General features: G+C 39.9%; 1 protein-coding gene across 3 annotated transcripts in view; it reads right to left on the bottom strand.

Moving 5' to 3' along the window:
- LOC129770051 (equilibrative nucleoside transporter 1) overlaps positions 1-20,327 on the bottom strand; it is a 70,270-nt gene that overhangs the window by 38,038 nt on the left and 11,905 nt on the right. The gene's annotated exons all lie outside the window — the stretch shown is intronic.

The following is a 20,327-nucleotide window of genomic DNA, read 5'->3' as shown; positions in this document are numbered from 1 at the left end:
AATGCCGCTGATTGATAAAAAATTATTCCGGAAAATGTTTTGTTTTGGACGACGACAGATAACGGGTGTTAAATAAAAAATGAGAATTTTTTCAATACCTTTCAGTAACTCAAATAAAGAGCGTAAAATGTTCTTTCTCCAAGAAAATTGCTCTTTGGACTCCTTAGAAACAATAGGCGTCTTTGGTTTTGCTAGTTTGAATTTAGTCAAAGCAAAGATGGCGTCGAAACAGCACGTGCTCCGCGAACGCATTGTACGGTTCTACGAAACGCAAACGGAAAAAAATTCACGGTGACACATTTTAAGGAAGAAAATGTACCTGTCAGTACGGTATATAGTATCCTGGGTTCCCTGAACGTAGAGCGGAAGGTCGGAAGTGGTCCGGTGACGATAATGACAAAGCAGAGGAAGACATCGTTGAAGAAGCTGTTTGACAACAAGGACGCAACCAGCCTGCGTGACGCCGGTCGGAAATATGGCTGCTCCCACGTATTGATCCATCGGACCCTCAAGATGGAAGGAATCGTCTGCAGGAAGAAGACGAGGTCGCCGAAGTACACGGAGGAGCAGATTGAGGCGGTTAAATCACAGTGTCAGTGGATGACCAAAAAATACCGCGGGACGTCTTTCGTTCTGGACGACGAAAGCTATTTTCCGCTGTCCAAAACGCATATTCCAGGAAATGATAATTACTTCTCCAGCGACAAGTCATCCACACCGCCTGAAGTGAAATACAAGTTCAAGCACAAGTTTGAAAAAAAGGTAATGTTGTACATCGTCATTTCCGACCGGGGCATTTCAAAGCCTTGGTTTAAGCCGAGCGGTCTGGCAATCAACCAACAAATCTATCGAGAAGAGTGCCTCGATAAAATCCTTCTGCCGTTCCTGAACAAGCATCACGCTGATGGGAAGTACGTCTTCTGGCCGGACAAGGCGTCTTCCCATTACGCCAAGAAGACGCTGGAGAAAAAGATACCGTTCGTGCCGAAAGATCGTAACCCAACAAACTTGCCCCAGTGCCGCCCAATAGAGGATTTATTTGGCTCACTCAGTGCCCTAGTGTGTAAAAACAATTGGAGGGCCAAGGACACGAAGCAACTGACTACAAGAATCCGGAATTGTATCCGGAAAATGGACGTAAGTGCCGTACAACGTTCTTGTGAGACAACGCGACAAAGTTGCGTCGAACAGCAGACCACGGCCCTTACCCAAACATTCACTGACATTTTTTTGAAGAAAATACATTATGTTATTAATAAAAAATACTGAAATCGATGAAAAAAAAATGGTTTTATATGTGATTGAAAAAATTCTCATTTTTTATTTAACACCCGTTGCTTCCCTCTTTCGAAGACATACATTCCCGGAAACGATCGATACTATTCCATGGATAGTTCTACTGCATCTTCGCACATAAAATATAAGTTTGAACATAAATTTGAGCAGAAAGTGATGCTGTACATGCTCAATTCTTCTCGCTAGGCGCACTGCTTCATCCAAGCATCAAACGGTTCAGAGTATGACAACCGGTAATGCTTGTTTTAGAATGAGCGAATTTTTCAGGTTCGAAATTGGTTCTTGCGAAATGTTTTCGCTGAAGTCATTCACATTGAATTACAAAATCATGCGAATCTGTCAAACTATCGTCCTTAATACGAAAACAAATTGTACGAGATTGGTGGAACAAATCCAAATTACTCACAAATGTGAGTTTAACCCTCCTGTACTCGCGTGCAAAATCATAACACTTATACTCGCGCACGGTGTCACAGACTGAAAATTGAACTTCTCTGTAATGTTGCCATTGTGTATTTTTCAGGCTTTATTGGCATTTATTTGAAGAAGAGGGTATGATTGAATGAAAAAACTCCAAAAAATATGCGTTTTTATTATGTTTTGATAGTCATCTAATTCAGCCTCATCAAAACAGAGTAATTTTTGATACTCCAACACAAATAACGAAATTCGAATTGTTTACTGTTATTAATTAAGAGTAAGCAACTAAGTATAATTTATGAAAGTATAAAGAGCTATAAAATAACATAAAAACGTATTAATCGATTGTGGTTTCATTGGAGTAAGAATCGGAACATAGCATAACTGCATGCTCGAAGCAAACATATTTTTTACATTTCATGCAGTTGTTGCGTGTTTTCGGGTTTTTTTTTATCAAAGAGAAGAATGTATAACGTATTCTAGATAATTACCGGATGATAAAGGTTCTGGAATATAAAGTTTGCATATTTCTAACATTTTTTCTCTTGGTAAACGAAGAACTAATGCCTAATGCTTTAGATGGGGCATAAAAAGATTATATAAAAGGATTTCTAGGAACTTCCTTTTCTTTTTCTTGTTTTCTTGTAGATAGACTCCATTATAGAAAAATATCCCCGAAACTGTAGCTGTTAAAAATTACCATATGCCACCGATTAGTTTATAGTTTACTGTTTACAATTCTTCCACAAGTGAAATTCTGTCACAAGTGTGTATATGACCATTATATTTAACGAATAACTATACGAAAGTCAAACATTCATATTTTGCTTTTGAACGTATGAATCTAACGACGAATATATCGACGAATAGTTAATATATGGATCCGTTCAATCCAGTTACAAAAGGGACTGAAATCAAATAAGAATGGTCCGGTAATGATCTTATGCATTATATTCAATGACTATTCCACGCCGCTAACATTAATTTATACATCTCATTCAACAATATTCTAGAATATGAAAAATGGCACTTGTCCAAAAAAGTTACTCCTATACTCGCGTCGGTATGTCAGACCGAAAGTGTTAAAAAAGTGGCACACGTCCCCTTTGTACCAACACATGCGACACGCTAAACGTTGACGAACGACGAATAACGAAGCTAGAGAGAATCGCAAAGTCGTAGTGTTGATATTTTCTGAGAAATGAACGAATTATTGATTTCTCGGTCTGACAAACCAGTGCGCGAGTATAGGAGTATTAAATATATCTCGAATTCGATACAATTCAATATTAGAAAATACAGTAGACTATAAATAGAAATTCGGAAAACTATTTATTATCCTGCAGCAAGCTAGAATAATGCTTAAATCGCAGAGGCAACTGTCAAAGCACCGCGAACTCGTATTTGTTCGCAGGAAGTTTTCTTTTTCGCTCTTTCGCAAGTGATCCCGCGCTTCGTTCTGACATTCGTTCGCAAATATTTGCGTAAATTTGTGTTCATTGTGAAGGGTTGAAAAACAAGCTTAAGTAGAAAAAAATCTCCGCATTTGCAAGTCGCAATAGTTAATAGTGAAAAATATAAACTGAGTCTCAAAATTAAAATTTGTTTGTGGAATAGTAAAATTGGTTCCTAGTAAGTAATTTTAAATAACTAATGGCTATTTGCTCACACGTGTAACATGTATTTTAGATCATTCGATTTGCTAGAGTTATCTTGGAGATCTCGCGAGATGAATTTCGTACTCGCTATCACCGAAAGTGTGAGTAAAAGAAGCATACTTTACCTAGTTCAGAAATAGAAATTGAAATATATTTTTTTTAAAAGCTGCGTAAAACAAATAAATATTATTTCTGTGCTGCTGAGAACCCGGTGATTTATAATATTCCTTCTAGACCACTCGCTGTAACACAGCTTTTAAACTTTCGCGAAAGAAGCCGGTGCGAATCAACACTGTCGCAAACGCTGGAAAAGCAGAATACGGGAGGCTGCGTCAACTGCTCGCACCCCGATTGATACGACAATTTCGTCCAATGTGACCAGTGTAATGGCTGGTGGCCTACAGTGGTCCCTCATAAATTCTAGGTGGCATTAAATAAAAAAATGAACAACAATGTCTGACCGAATGAATGGTCTAGTTTTGTTCTATAACCTTCAACATATGTTCATATATGTTCTATATCCTTCAACATTTGTTCTAGTATCACATATGGCAACAGTGTCCGTAACGATTTTCGTTGCGATAACGACGTGGCAACGTAGTGTTTGATGCAGTGAAGCTGTGCAGCGATAAACACGCATGTTTTTCAAATTTTGCCCAAGTGCTACAAAATACGTTAAAAAATAATGTGATGGTGTTCAGGATAGATATTTTTATGCTGATTTCGAATTTGTATTCCGTTTTAAGTTGAAAAAATTTTGAAGCTGTGAAATGAGTGTTTGAAACTAAGTACATTTTCTACATTGAATTTATACAAAAGTAAACCTACAAAAAAATTTCCTAAGTTTTTATAACAAAATGTCTTCCTTATGGTCACCTCCACAATTTCCCTTTATGACTTCTGGCCAATTCGGACCACTTTGTGAAAAAAATGCCATAAATATGTTGATACCCCACAGGAGTTTTTCTAATTTTTAAATTTTATCTCTTCTCCCTGCACCCCTTTTTGGGTTTTGGGTAAAATGAATATTGAAAACATGTTCAGGAAGTTTCAAAACATATATTTATACACCTCACACGTCTTTTTCCGAAAATTTCAAATTTTACCCACTCCCCCTGCCTATGCTTTGGGGTTCATAACCAAAATGACTCAAAAATAGATTCAGCACCTTCGAAAACCCCCGTACACCAAAATTCAAGGCATTTCCATTCATTTTTCTATTTAATGCCACCTAGAATTTCTGAGGGACCACTGTGTGGCCCATGCGCCGCCCGGGAGTGACCGCATCAATCGCGGAGAGGCCCTGAACGTGTCTTAATTGCTTACCTTTGTCTGTCCATAGCAACGCGACGAACCGGTCGGCTCTGATTGCTCTGATGCTGAGAAAGCTGGAGGAGGAGCGCGCAATTGAACAGCGTGCGTTGGAGACCGAGGAGAAGACCATCAAATCAAGAGGAATCTCATGCAGGAAAAGTTTGCTCTGATGGAGGAGCAGCTTGAAGAAGAACGGAAGTGAGCAAGCAACCGTTGCCAGGTGAGTCGATGTTCGAGGGAACAACGAGTGACAGAATGGGTACAGAAGCAGTCATCGAATGAAGGAGCTGTAGGAGGAATATCGGAGAAGCAAGGTGCACAAACCGGATGTAACCCTTCCGCCACGGAGCATCAGGCAGAGCCCAACCCAGTGAAGGAATCACCGATGCAGCGTGAAGAAATACTGGTAGATCCTTCGAAACACAACGAGAATCAGCAACGTAACACAGGCGCGATGCGCCTTCCGAATCGTCAAATCATCACTCGTATGTCGACGTCTGTAGGTAATCCTATACCCTATGAACCCCCCCCCCACACTGCCACCAGGTAAGCAACCGAAAATTACCCTACCCGAAAGGGAAAAAAATAAATGAAAAAGGAATTAAAATAAACGATTATTACCAAGATATGATTAATAGGTATCGAGTAGCCCGGTACTCCAAAATACGAGTCGAGCTGATCCTATTGGGGCTAAGGAACGAAGATCAATTTGCTCCTCCGGCCAACACATACAAGACGACGACAACAATTTACATTCAAATGTACATTCTATTCCGGTACAAAGAGTGCCACCTGATGAACCCTGTTTGCTGATGGAGCTGGTGGAAAAGTTGCCCGCACATGTGAAAATGGAGTGGACGAGTTTCATGCAGCGATATCCCGAGGTAAATCTCAAGACTTTTGGAATCTTTATGGACGGCATAGTGGTATCGGCCAGCTAGATAACGAGAACATCGGAAGAACGGACGCGTACTCCGGAAAAGGTCCGACTCATCTGGGACGCCGCAGTTGCAGTGGATGGGATCTCCCTCAACGCATTGCTTCTCAAAGGCCCAGATCAGCTCACTTCATTGCCAGCCGTATTGTCGCGGTCCCGGCAGTTTGCGATGGCAGTCGCCGCCGACATTCAAGAGATGTTCCATCTATTGCGAATTCGTAGGATAGATCGACACTCGCTGCGTTTCTTGTTTAGTGAAGATCCGCTACACCGGAAGGCTAAATTCGGGGCCCGAAGCTCCAGCATGAGCAGATTGGTGAAGATCACGAGAAACGATGGCGGAGCTGAACTGCAGTAATACAGCGGATTTCGACCGTAAAAAACCCGATGCTATGTCCCGAACAGTGTTTTTTCTAGATTCTCAATCCATTTCATGGTTGAAGAGATAGTAGCGTGGTGTCAAAGAGCGAATTGTAGAATGGGTTGAGACCTTTATTTTGTTTGATAATAACTTTGCGCTGTTTTGCGATTTGCTGTGGAATCGATTCAATTCATGTTGACATTGTTTCCATTTCATAATTCTAAAAAACATCCGTTCGGAATTCAATTGAGCTCCTGCATACTCACGTCGTGCACTCTTTACAATCAACTGTCACTCAGAATTAAGCAAACATGATTTAAGCCAACCATTAATTGCAGCTGAGGTGGGTAACTAGTGAAAAATCGCGAGCGCTCGTTACGTGAATCGTAATCGTAAATCATACTCCGCTGGCGCGGCAGTAATTGCGGTGATGATTCTGCCCTGTGCCAAAAAAGAGATTGGCTAGGGATGCAAAACATTTCGAGTTAAATTAATCCAATTCATCATCCGCTTGTTTGATTGCAGAGCAGGCGTTCATTTGTCTTGGTTGCACGACTGAATCATTTCTATTTTTTATGTACTATTTTCTGGCAAGAATTCGTCCGATTCGTACTTTTTTCTGGTTTTGTTCGAATATTCATAAATCAACGCACATAATGGCGTTTAATGTTTATTCCACACAAATAAAATCCGCGATCTGGTGAGACTTCGGCCTGAGGCGGTTGAAATTACTCTTGGCACTTGGCAGTCTTTTTTTCAGCATTAATTTTTTGGCACGTGCTGCTATCGCTTGTCATCGAACAAACACTGACACTGCCGATAGAGCGGACATTCGGAAATGTTTCATGTGTGATCATTGGGAATCGCCGGGCAATTAAATTTGACACAAACTGTGCGAATAGCCGTTATAATCCGAATGTGTATTTTGCAATAGAAGCATTAGCTTGCAAGAACCATTATTATTTCAATCCCTTTATGAGCAGATAGCACAGAGCAACTTGATGACATTGTTAATGTGGATGTTGGTCTCAAGTTTACCGCGTCAAGATATTTAATCTTCCAACCACGTCTCATAACCAATTGTAACCTCCTTGGACGGCATTTGGAAGCCGGTTGGAGAGAGATCATAGGGATCTGTTTTCAATAATCTTTTAGCTGTTTTGAATACACGTGCTGAACAAAGAGCGAGGAAGTCTTAGGTAAGCCAACGTTCAGCAGGCATCAAGTCGGGATACCATTGAGGCAACATTTAGGCAATGTGCAATCTCTTTTATCTCTTTCCGTCGAAGGTACACGGTACGACAATCTGTTCAGCGATGCATCAGTAGAATTTCGCCTCTAGAACAATTAGATTGAATCAGCGTGATACCTGTTTTTCAGGATTTTCAATGTTAATGAAATGTTTGTCCGTATTACGTGAACCAAAATTTATCGCAGCTAACTAGACACACAGTCTAGTCTACCCGTATGATCCAAACATTTACAGCGTTCCCAGTGGAAACCCCTAATTGTACCTCCAGGTGACACGTGACAAGCTTGAAGCTCTCGGGCTCTATTGCGATACTATCTATACTTCAACAATAAAAAAACGTTATTGAAACACTACAAACCGGACACACATCAAGCATCCCACCATGAGTAGAAGCAATTTTATATAATAGTAAAAAAATTCCCCGCCAAGCTGGAACACGATTTCTGTTATTACTGGCATATTAGACTGATCACGGCGCAGTACGATCGAGCCATTCAGAGTGACTACTAACAAACGTCGAAATTTTAGAACAAAACAGTTTCACTATAATCTAGCACAAGTTAGTGGACTGTAAACTGTGAAAATGAGAGTCTCGATGCTGTCCATCGTGCTCTTGGTCACAATGATGGTCATGTCATTCAACGCATTTGCTGTGGATGCAAACAAAGTCCACAAAAGGAGAAGTTATTCGAACTATTATCCTGTATACGGATATTACTACTATAGCAGACCACGTATGAATCGCAAACGACATGGATAATATGTGAACCCTCTCGGAACATCGGAGCATCGGAGCATCAAACACCAGTGAGAGTGAAATGACCCACAGAGTAACAATAAAAGCTATTTAGGTATAGTTGCAAAGTGTAACAACCTCGTTATTGCATGTAAAATCATCACAGCCAGATCATTCGTGTACCGTAAGCACTCGGGCCAATTGACTCATCTATTTTCGCCATAGCACACGGCCATTGTCAAAAGAGTTCTCGTGTTATCGAAAAGAAAAAGTTGTTATACAATGCATAACAACGCTGCTACACCCACTGTCACTGACTTCCGACGGTTGAGGTAAAAGAGAATGCAGATCTATTTTTAAATAAGATCTCAGTATCCGCTCCCCTTTCATTTTTTTCAGTAGAAAAAGTTTTGAAAAAAACACAGTTTCTGGTAGGAAAACTGTGTCACTCGCTTACAGTGTTTCTGTATCAATACGCACTTTTACCACGTGTGTTGGAAAGTCTGCAAGAAATAATATTGAACTGTTCCCAACAAATACAATTGATAGTTTATTTATAAGCTACTAGCTGACCCGGCAAACTTCGTCCCGCCATAAACGATTTTTTTGTTATCAACCCTTTTGAACATTTACGTTTTTACTAAGCGAAGGTTCTTGGGTCCAATCACGGAACTATTGATTGATTGATCTTCTAATTGACTCTTTACAATTTCATTTTACTATAAATTTCCTAGTACTTCTACCAAAACTCGTCATTATATTATTTTTTTTCAGACGAAACTCTTGTTCAAGATTTTTCAATCATTTGCAAATAACATGTTTCTCTGTTAGACAGAATACATGTTTGATACAGGAAATATAATAAAATGAAGACTACTCAAATCAGTCTATTCCTTTCTCAAGTTTTGCGCTTATCAACGCATTTGGCGATTAATTTTTATTTATATAGTTAGAAGATACATGAGCAGTGCCACAAATTATCAAAATCTGTTCACGAATGAAGACATTAGCTTTTTCCCAGTGTCGGATGAATTTTTTTCTGTTGAAACTCAACGCCATATCTGTCATAATGAGTATAACACAAGAGTCGAGACGCGTGAACTTTGTCTGGTATATTGAACGAATAGAGCATGAACGAATTTCGGAAAGCCTGCATTCAGGCACTTCCATTACTGTCAATAATTTCAGGTGATTATCACGAACGTTAAGTTGATCCTCATCGCTTGCAGTGAATTTCTATTGAAAACGTGTTTGATTTCCATATTTAGAAACAAAGGAATCCGGAGAAGGCAACATTAGCTTTCGTTGAGCGTTGACCGTTGTGCGGTGTTGAGCGGTTGAGCGACATCTTGCGTTGAACGGCGTTGAGCGTTCCGTTTCCGTTTCCGCTTTATATGATCTTTTACTATCGCCATTTCGCTCTAACACGATCTTAGTTTCTAACACTTTCTTTATCTAACTCCATTTCACTAACTCCATTTTCGGTCTCCTAGGGCGGTTTTCAATGCACCGGAAGTCACCGGAATACGATATTCGACTTCCGCTGTTTAAGCCCTTCCATCCAATACCCATATCGTATGGGTTTTATATGATTGCTAGTCATTTATAGCCAGTACCATTAAACCGGAAATCAAAATAAGATTATGTTCGTTTTTCGCTCGTCTGTTATTGTCATCCATTGCCCATATAATTGGGGTGTACGCCATTTCTGGCCAATCGGGAGTAGATTCATAAAATATAGCTAGAGTTATACCATACATTTCATTGCCAATGTCGCCAAAAACAAGAATTTTGTATAATAAATGGCCATCCTTTACCATTAATCGATTTTACTCTCAATTAGTTGACGTTGAATTTTATGCTTTGATTTTCACTAACACGCAATGATATTCAATTTCGACGTTACGAATATCATGGCGAAAATGAATATGCAAATGAAAAATGAACTTTATGGCAAGCTGATGTTGATGTTCATTGCACTGGTGTTCATTGATAGTGTTGTTCCATATTTATCGACTCTCGCTTGAGCAGTAGGTTGTCAATACAAGGCAGGCTGAAATTCGCCGTATTTGAATGCCGTGAACGTGAATATTTTCGGCACTGTACAGGAGTGCACTTACAGGTTCAACAAAGGTCACTTAGAGATCTGGGTGTAGGTTTCCGAATTTCGATTAGAGCATTTGAAATCCCATAAACCTACCTGTGTATTTTGCATTGTTAATAACCTTTTTTAGTCTCATATCTGAAACAATAGCCCATTACCAAGACTTTTATAACAAGTTTACATTTTCGCATCACATGCCCTGCAATATGGTTTGAACACTTATGCTGAACAACAAAGGTGCAAACGATGATTTTATCTATTAACCGTTAAGGTTTGATTCAGTTAGAATCCTTAATAATTGTTCATTTTATGACAGCGTTTTATAGCAGTAGGTAAATCTCAAATCATTTGACAGGGTGTCTGAAGAAAAGTACGAAAATTCATCGAAACTGTAAAGAAATATTTTTTCTGAAACAATAAGAGGGGCTTAGAATGGAAGGGGTGTAAGTGATTTGATCGATTTCTCTACATCGACTCTCTCTTTGGGTCATAACTTAGCTGCAAATACATTCCCAGCTGTTTTTACCAACGTGTATAACAGGTCAGAACCTCATCTATCGGATTCTATAGCAAACTTAAATTGGAAAGTTTTTGCAGTTGAGTTATTAACTAAATAAAAAGTTGATGAAGAGAAAACGATCAAATCACTTACACCCCTTGCATTCTGAGCCCCTCATAAATTATCTGTATTTTGATATAAAAACCTGTACCTTTGTTGTTTAACCAATCCAGTGATACAGCTGGTTTTATGATTCCGGATTTTGAATGAATCAAATAGAGGCGAATGAGTTTGCAAAGTTTAAAGCCTCTTAAAAACAAAGAAAGAAAGAATGAATCAAAATTTATTTATTTATTTATTCGTCTTCGATTTCAACGTACACTAATTACTCCTAAAAATCTTAATTCTATTTTTAAACACGCATCGATTGATTTCATAGTCAAAACAGTCATTAATATCGTTAAAAGCACGGAGGGCTCCATTTTGATTAACATGCAGCGGGCAGGGTAATCAGGCAGATTTGACGATTCATTCAATGGTAGGTTTCGTAAAGCGAATCGAATAAAGCGCTTTTGTATTCTTTCAACTCTGACGACCATGGATACGTGATAAGGTGCCCAAAGAGGGGCCGCGTATTTAAGCCACTACGAATCAGGCAGCAGAATAATGCTTTCTGTGCGTAGATGTCGGTAAATTGCCAAGTGAAGCGTCGAATGAAACCAAGAATAGTAGAGGCTTTGGCTGTGATGAGTGCGACGTGTTCATTAAATCTAATCTTGGAGTCAAACGTGACACCAAGATCACAAATCTAGGTAACGCGCTCTAGTGGAGAAGATCCGATAGCGTATTGATGTTCGATGATGGTGTTTCTTCGGGAAAATTAAACCACCTTGCATTTGATAACATTGACGCTCATACCGTTTTCATTGCACCACAGTAGCAGTTCGTCGATGTTTTTTTGTAGAGCGAGGCAGTCGAGTGCAGTCATAATAACGCGGTAAATCTTCAGGTCGTCAGCAAACATTTGTTTAAAAGATGACAAACGAGGACACAAGTCATTGACGAAAAAAAAAACAACAGCGGTCCAAGCACGCTTCCTCGTGGTGCTCCAGATGTGGTTTTGAAAGTTGAAGAACGCGTGAAGTTAATCGATACCGAGAACTGACGGTCTATTAAGTAAGATAAAATCCACTCAACCAGCCAAGTTGGAAATCCCATTGCTTCTAATTTTCCAATCGCATATTGGTGTGGCACGGTGTCGAATGCTTTCGAAAAATCAACGTAGATGGAATCGATCGGGATTCGACTACGGGATTCGACCTCACGGAACAACGTATTGGTATAGCACATCAGATTTGTGGTAGTAGATCGGTGCTGGACGAACCCGTGTTGAACCTCAGATATTACAGAATGAACCACGTTGTAAAGGGCGTTGCGGACTAAAGTTTCAAATACTTCACTCAAGCTGCAGAGAAGCGATACTCCACGGTCATTCTCAACTTGATTTCGATTTCCTGCTTGGTGAATTGGAACAATCGTGGCTATCTTCCACACGCTGGGGAAGGATCTTTCGCTCATCGAACGGTTATACAGATAGGAAATCGGTGCAGCGAGCGCTCTCACACCATACTTCAAAAAAAAAACGGAGGAATGCCATCTGCTCCAGGACCTTTTGATGCATCAATGTTATTCAAGACTTTCATGACTTCGTCTAGTGTGAACTGCAGCGTTGTAATGTTGAAGTCATATTCTTGTATGCGACTGAAACTTGTTGGAAGCAATGGTGGCGAATTCGTGTTGTAGACCGACTTAAAGAACTTCGCGAACATATTAGCAACTTCAAGAGAAGTACTAGCAGTGATCCCATTGAATTTCACTGTGTCCGGAATACGGTTACTAGACCGCTGCGATTTTACGAATTTCCAGAATTCCAAAGGGTTTTGCTTCAGGTTTGCTTGCGTTCGTTTGACGTAATCCTGGTGGCTAACCTTTAGGAGTTCGTTATACTGCAGTTCAATTAATCTGAGACAACTGCTACTGTCGATTGTTCGGGTATTCAGATAACGTTTGCGCGACTTACGCAGTACATTCCGTAAGTTGCGTAACTGAGAATTCCACCAGGGTTGCGCCTCGCCACGCGTCGTTGGAGAGGAACCCGTGCATAAACGGTTTCGTATGATTTGGCATAGAAACGATCGATCAATACATCCACAGAGTCTCCGTTTAAAATTTGTTGCCAGTCAATAATAGACAAGTCGTTGTTTAATGAGTCGTAGTCACAAAGCCTGAAATTCGGTTGTGGAAAAGATTCGTAATCAGGCGTGACGACCGAGTTGCATTGAGCGTCCAGTTTGATGATGAACGGCCTGTGATGTTGGTCTATCTCCAGAAGTGGTGCTGATGGCTCAAGAAGGTTAACAGTATCGGGCTCGCTGATGAATGCTAAATCAAGCAATCTATCATTTGCGTATGAAAAATAGTTCACTTGAATTAGCCTTCAGGCAAGCATCGGCTCCGTGAGAGTTAATTGTTGCTCCTTTGATGCATTGGATGGTAAGTATCCGTTCACGTCTTCATCGAAGTGCCATCTCACAAAGGGAAGGTTGTAATCGCCCATCGTTAAGATTATATCGACACTCGAAGACCTATCCACGATCGTCTGTACCGCATTGATGTGAGACGTGTAGACATCGGGACTGGAGAGCGGACGAATTTATATTCGTGATAAATAGCGAGCGGTGCAGCAGATTAATACGGACAGCCATTTGTTCGAGTTGATCGACGTTTTCGAGCGATATCGTTGTACATGAGTGCTTGGATTTGACTGCGATGAGCACATTCCCACCTCTGGAAAGATCACTGGTATCATGATTACGGTCACAACGGAAGAGTTGGTAATCCAACGATAACACACAGTCCCGAATGTCAGCACGAAGCCAGGTTTCCGTTAGAACCAGAGCATCGTAATCACACGACGGAAGCTTCAAGCGTAGTTCAGTTGTCTTTGTGCGTAAGCCTCTCACGTTTTGATAGTAAACGGTGAAGACGGAATCCATGTCATTCCGTGGCTTGATGGTCCAAGCATAGTTATGGATATCACGGGACTATCAGGAAGCCATTAAATCACAGTGCTTGCCTGACGATGGCAACTGGAAGGTCCCCTCACCATTTACAACCGCAGGGCCGAGACGACGTCGATGGCGGGATACACATGCAGACGTAGAGTAAGGTGCTGTAGGCTCGACTGGGTTGTAGGGCTAAGTGGCGTGCGTCTTGGTGGAGCGAGTGATGTATCCATAGGATTCAATGCGATGGTAGAAATCGATGAGCGTAGAGAAACAGAACTGATAACATTGGTTTGACTGAAACATGGGAGCGCATCAGACGCAGTAGGAATCGTCAGATTTTGGTACTCGCCTGAAGTAACAGGATGGAATCGTTGCTGAGCCGATTTCGAAGCTAATTTTTGATCTGATTATATTCAGAAAAAAACGCTCGATAGTTGCCGAAGTGCGAGGCATAGTGAAAACGTTACAAACAAGGCGTTGAAGCGCCGAAAATGCGAGCGAACTGTCATTTTTTAGACCTATAATTATTGTCCACCAATCCTGCACATGCTCGTTTTCTGAAACTGTGATTCCCTTACGGTTTAATTTCACTTTAGGGTACGATTGTACATTCCCATCGTAGAATCCTGGAAACGCCTCTAACACAACGTTAATACTTGTCAAATTGGAGAAATTTCATGGATTTAACAATGCCGCAGCCTTGAGCGTCGGATCATCAAAATTGAATCTTTTGACGTAGAACTACGTCTTTCAGGAACGGGTGCCAAATCAGAAAACAGGTCACGTTTTTATGAAATAAAGTTAACGTTAATAACTATTTTCACTGTGAACGAATTCTCATGATTTGCATACCAATCGAATCGGAAATTCTCTAAGATTTGTTTGATATGCTATACATTACAATTCACTTATCTCTAAACGGGTTAAATTCTTGAAAACTGGAAGAACCTCCTTTTTTCCCATACATTTGTTTTGCCGATTTGTTTGCTATCCCTACCCGTATTTCTAATGCTTATAACTCGAACATTTCTTAACAGATCGGAAAGATGCTTGCATCAATTGATAGGAAATATTTCTACGCGTCTATAACAATTGATAAAATGTTGTTTTTCATGAGATGAACAATTGAAGAACTGTAAAATATCAAGCGTTGTTTAAACGCCCTAACTGCCAAGTTTTGATTGATCCGATTTACGGTTTCCCCAACACAGACTTCAAAATCGATGTACCTGTGGAAATCCGCTTTGCAAATATAAATGCAAGTCGGGGGTATTTTTGTTCCCTCCTAGCTGTGTTTCCCTAACACGGACTTCAAAATCAATGTGTCTGGGGGAATCCGCTTTATCAAAACATGCAATTCGGGGGTATCTTTTTCCATTGAGCTGTGTTTCCCTAACACGGACTTCAAAATTAAAGTGCCCGGGGGAAATTAAAGTGTATCCGCTTTGCAAATACATTCAAGTCGGGGGTATTTTTGGTGTTGAGTACTTTTGTACTGGCTTGTCGTTGTGCAGACCGGAATATGTTACCCTAAAAGGTACTTTTCAACTGAAAAACCTGGGAAAATCGTCATTTCAGATACTAGAGGCAAATGTGAGGTGAACTTTCGCGGCTCGAGAACTACGTAAAAATGAAATGTGCAATGTAAAATACAATGATCGTTTGACAATTCTTCCGTTCACATTTTTTGATAGTCCTAGGCATCATATCAAACGTAAAAGAACGTTCATCAAATTTATTTGTAACGAAGAACATAATCTATTACAAAAATTTCGATGCATTCTAAAATAATATTCGAAGTGGTAAACAAGTGGATTTCATAATGTAATTGCGTAGTTCTACGTCGGAAATATACGGTCGTGTCCTAGATACAACACCTTACAATTTTTCTCATTTGCTTGATCAGCTCCTCGAAAAACCTGCGACAAATATTCCTTAAAATTATCTGTCTTTCGCTGTCCATTGTCTGATAGTTTCTACTGCTACCATTCCAACCTAATTGAGTGTGAAATGTCAGTGTGAATGAGAATGTGAATGTGAATGTGAGTGCGAGTGTAAACACACATCCCGTTACATCCCATCCTTTTCCTAATGAAAATGTGTCACCCTTCTAAACTCGAGTCGACCGCGAGTAATCGGTTTCCTATTTCATTAACCATAGAATTAAGGAAACAACATGTTGATATATGCTAGTTGAAATATAGTTAAGAGTTTGGCTCCATTAAACTTATGTAACTGAGCCTGTAAAAATAAACGGATTAATAAAAAAAAACTATTCCAACCTAAAAATTCCTGCCCCTTTTTAATGATCTTCAAATTTAACAAGGGATTCCGTCCTTATGGAATTGATAAATTATTACAAAATTGTTTTGAGATCAGCACTACCAAGCGATACTGCGGTGTAAAAGTAGGCATGTACCTTAATATTCTTAATATTCAAATGTAAGAAATTTCACATGCGGAAAAATCTATACCTTTCCGGATAAATCTGTATGTGTGGCAACACTGATTCCGATTTGGCCTGGTTTGGAAATTGTTGTTTGGGTTGGTGGGTGGAAAACACTGTGCTCGTTGTGGATTTCAACAGATGTCCACTGAGAAGTGCAAATAGAAACCCGCCGTTTTTATTAAGTTGTGTCAATAGTAATTTTTAGTCAAAAAGGAAAAGAAGTCGCACTGTGAGATACTTGTGAACAATTCATCATCATTACGGTTAATAGTTTGTATCGGTGTCAAGGAAGCGTGGAAATGGAAACATTTTTGCGGGAAGTTTCTCGTTGACATCGATGATGAGACCGCTATTAGTGTGAGAACGTGTCACCAATGGTTCAACACTCCAGAAGGTGTTTAATTAGTATCGAAGACAAAGAGCATCCCGGAAAGGTCAACACGGTTGAAGATGCAGAATTGGAGAACTTCTTCAGTCATTCCAGTCAAACGAAGAGGAACTAACAGAATCACTGTGCACCATTCCATGTCGTTTGCGAGATTCAAGAATATGTCGCAATTTGTTTCCGCTCGCGATACCAAAATTATTTGAGCGATTTGTTCACGCCCACCCATACAAACGTATTATCGTCCGTGTTCCAGTAGCACAGTATTGTTTCTTGAGAAGAAAGTCAGTCGCGACGAACCTATGTGAGCTTTGTTCAACCGTCACGGGTTATACAGGGTTTTCCAACTTTAAATTCCGAAAGTAAATTGAAATAAAACACACTTATAGCGAATTCGTTTTTGTTCAGTTTCAACCCCAGTGCCGCACTAACTGCTGTCAAAACGTTTTTTTATTCACTCAGTTTCGCACTCAGTGTCGCACTAGTTCGCCCCGAAAGCTGTTAGTTTCGCACTGAGATGTTTCACGGGTTGGCACTCGGGTTCACCAATACAACTATACTGAACTGTCAAGTTCCGAATATTGTTTTGGAAAATCTAAAAATAAAGACTATGAAAATGGAAAACCTGCTGCTTTTGCTTTTGTATTATTGGAATCGTAATCCAATTCGGATTCTGATTTTGAAGAGTAGAGTAGACGGCATTAAGCTACGTGTGCTTTCATTGGGAGGTGAAAATAATGATGGATATTCAGGTGGAATAAATTTCAAAATCAAAATTATGAATGAAAATTTACTTTAACGTATCGAATATTTATTTTATGTGATTAAATAAAAGTTTTTTTCCGATATCGCAGAATATTGAACGAAAACTGTGTCTAATGATGGTTTTATATCATAATAGTAATTATTTGTGGAACAAACAGGAAATGCATCGACAAATGGTTAAGTGAGTGTCAGAACTACATGTGTTAGGTAATCAAACAATATTAAGTAAAAATTTTCATTCAAACTTTTATATGTTTACACTGCACTTGGCCCTTCTGATCTGATGGAGAACAATTTACCTGCCAAGCACTAATATCACCACCAGACGTCGACACTGTACATTTGCCGTCGTAAATATAAACAAATCAGACTATATAACGCACACCAACAAACCACCGCATACGTGAAACTGAAAACGTTTTTTTATTACAGAGTCAGTTTGGCACTGACTCAGTTTTAAAAACGAATTCGCTATTAGAATTCGAATTTCGATGAAACTTTTATTTCACATTAAGGTTTGGTTTATGCCATTATGTGTGAAATACAACATCATTCAAATGTCCACCTAGGGTTTCCTCGCACACCTTGATCCGGAACAGGTAATTTTCGATGACTTTTCGGCACATATGGGGCGGTATCTCGGTCATAACTTCACGAATTTTGTCTTTCAAATGTTCAAGAGTTTGCGGAGAGTTGGCATAGACACGGTCTTTCGCATAATCCCACAAAAAAAAGTCTAGCGGGTTCAAATCGTATGATCTGGACGGCCAATTGGCATCACCATAACGCGAAATTATGCGTCCCTCAAAATTCGTTCGCAATATAGCCATGTTCGGTCGTGTTGTGTGGCACGTTGAGCCGTCCTGCTGAAACCACATGTCATCCGTATCCATATCTTCAATTTGTGGTAAAAAAAAATCGGTTAACATGCGGCCATTGCGCTCACCATTCACAGTTACCGTCCCGCCGTCCTCATTTTCAAAGAAATATGGCCCGATGACTCCACCAGACCATAACGCGCACCAAACAGTGACTTTTGGCGGATACGAAGGCCTCTCAACAATCACGTGTGGATTTTCTGAGCCCCTGACCAAAATCCGTCAGTAATGCTCGAAAAACATTTGCCGGTTTTTCATCATTTTTATAGTATAATTTAACAAAATTAACACGTTGTGCGATGCTAAAACGATCCATATTGTAAAATGGCAGACATTCAACTAACGATATGACGCTTTGGTTGACAACTATGTCAAACGGTTGTCAGCGCAGGGCTGTATACATTCGGAAGCCCGGAATGGAAAACCCTGTATATCCAAAGCATATCTGGTGGACTGTATTCATACAGACACTAGCTGACCCGGCATACTTCGTCCCGCCAAAAATGGATATGAATACTTTCAAACATTTACGTTTCCTTACTCAGCGAACGTTTACTAATTTACGCTATTTACTAATTCTAACGCGAAGACGAAATGTCTACGTCACGTTGGGTAAACAATAAGCCGTCCATTGATGGGGTAACTTCTTTTTTGCATCAGAAATCATATTTTCGTTCCTCCTTATATGGACGTCAAAATAAGATTGCGTACGCGGGTATAAATTCCGTTCCTAGGTGAGTAGAAATGTGGATAGAAGTCAGTTGAATGAAAAGGCAGATTTGTATTCATTAGTCGAGTCAGTTCTTCTTCTTCTTTCTTTGTTTTTAAGAGGCTTTAAACTTTGAAGTTCATTCGCCTCTATTCCGAGTCAGTTAAAATAACTACTGACTGGACTAGTTCACCAGTCATCCTCGCTAGTCAACGCTAGTCAACGCTAGTCAATTCATTTCAAGTCACTTTTTGTTGTGGGCGACTGCCGAAGCAGTTCTAGTCGAAGCGAAGCGAAGAGTAGAGTCTGTCTTCATTTTTCACCTTCGAAGATTTCAGGCCCTGAGTACAGATTTGCCCAAAAAACGATTGTTTTCATTAAAAATCCCGGGACTTTTCAGTCGACGAAAAAAAAGTCGAATGAATTATAGTTATTTATTTCTAGTAACATATCCTGAATTTTAATAGACAAATTTAACAATTCATCATATTGAAATCACTCAATCATTTTTTTCCGATCGGTGGCGGTGTTATGATGGGTCCCGAAGTTGTTGACGTTGTGGTGTCAGTTGTTGTTGCGGTAATTGTTGTAGATGGTTCAGGGGTTACAACCGTTGTACCCGGTAATCCATCCGTCGTAGTTTCAACCGGTGGTGGAGCAGTAGTAGTTTCCGGGTCTTCCACATCTCCTGATCCTCCTGAGCCATTGTTGATGTTTACCAATTTGGCCACAATGACTGCCATATTGTTTATGGTTTCTGCCGTGATGTTGACGCCGGCTACCCCATTTTGATCCAACTCCAGCGGCCACGAGCTCCGAACAAAGGATGTCGGGTTAGCGTGTGCACTTGCAAGAACCAGTAACAGCACAGCAACTTGATTCACAAGCAATTTCATTCTGGACGTCCGAATATTTTTGATACAATAAGTTGGATGATTCGACCGTTCCGACTGTTTGACTGTTTCTCGCTAACTGTTGGCTTACTTATATCCAATCTACCTTCGATAGAGCGCTTCTTATCTCGGAAGCAATGAAGAAATACATGTTGCAAATCGATCATCGCGCTCTGTCAATGTTCGGATTTACTAAATATGTCTTCATGTGAATTTCATAATTTTTTTTATTTACAAAAATGTGTTCAAATGCATGTTTTATGTTAGCGCTAAGTAATGAAACAGATAAGATTAAGAATCTGTTTCGGAAAAAGAACTTAAATTTTTTACTCAGAATTCAAACACATTCCGAACAGCAGTTCCGATGGATTGTTCTTCAGTAGTTTTTGACTAGACAACACCAAGCGCTTAGCTCAATTCCTACGCCCGGTATAATTCGAAAAAGCGATTGCTGTACAGTGACGAATATATCGAACGCACCTTGATAATTAATGGAATCACAAGAAATTATATGAATACTAAATTGGTACCAAAAGAATCATTAGCACTTGAGCACTCCCTTGTGACAAAAATGTGAAAAAACAACTTCTTAGATAAACACAT

This window comes from Toxorhynchites rutilus, chromosome 1, assembly GCF_029784135.1.
Source record: "Toxorhynchites rutilus septentrionalis strain SRP chromosome 1, ASM2978413v1, whole genome shotgun sequence".
Lineage (NCBI taxonomy): Eukaryota > Metazoa > Arthropoda > Insecta > Diptera > Culicidae > Toxorhynchites > Toxorhynchites rutilus.
The sequence above is the reverse complement of the archived record's forward strand: the minus strand, read 5'-3'. Positions and strand labels throughout refer to the sequence as shown.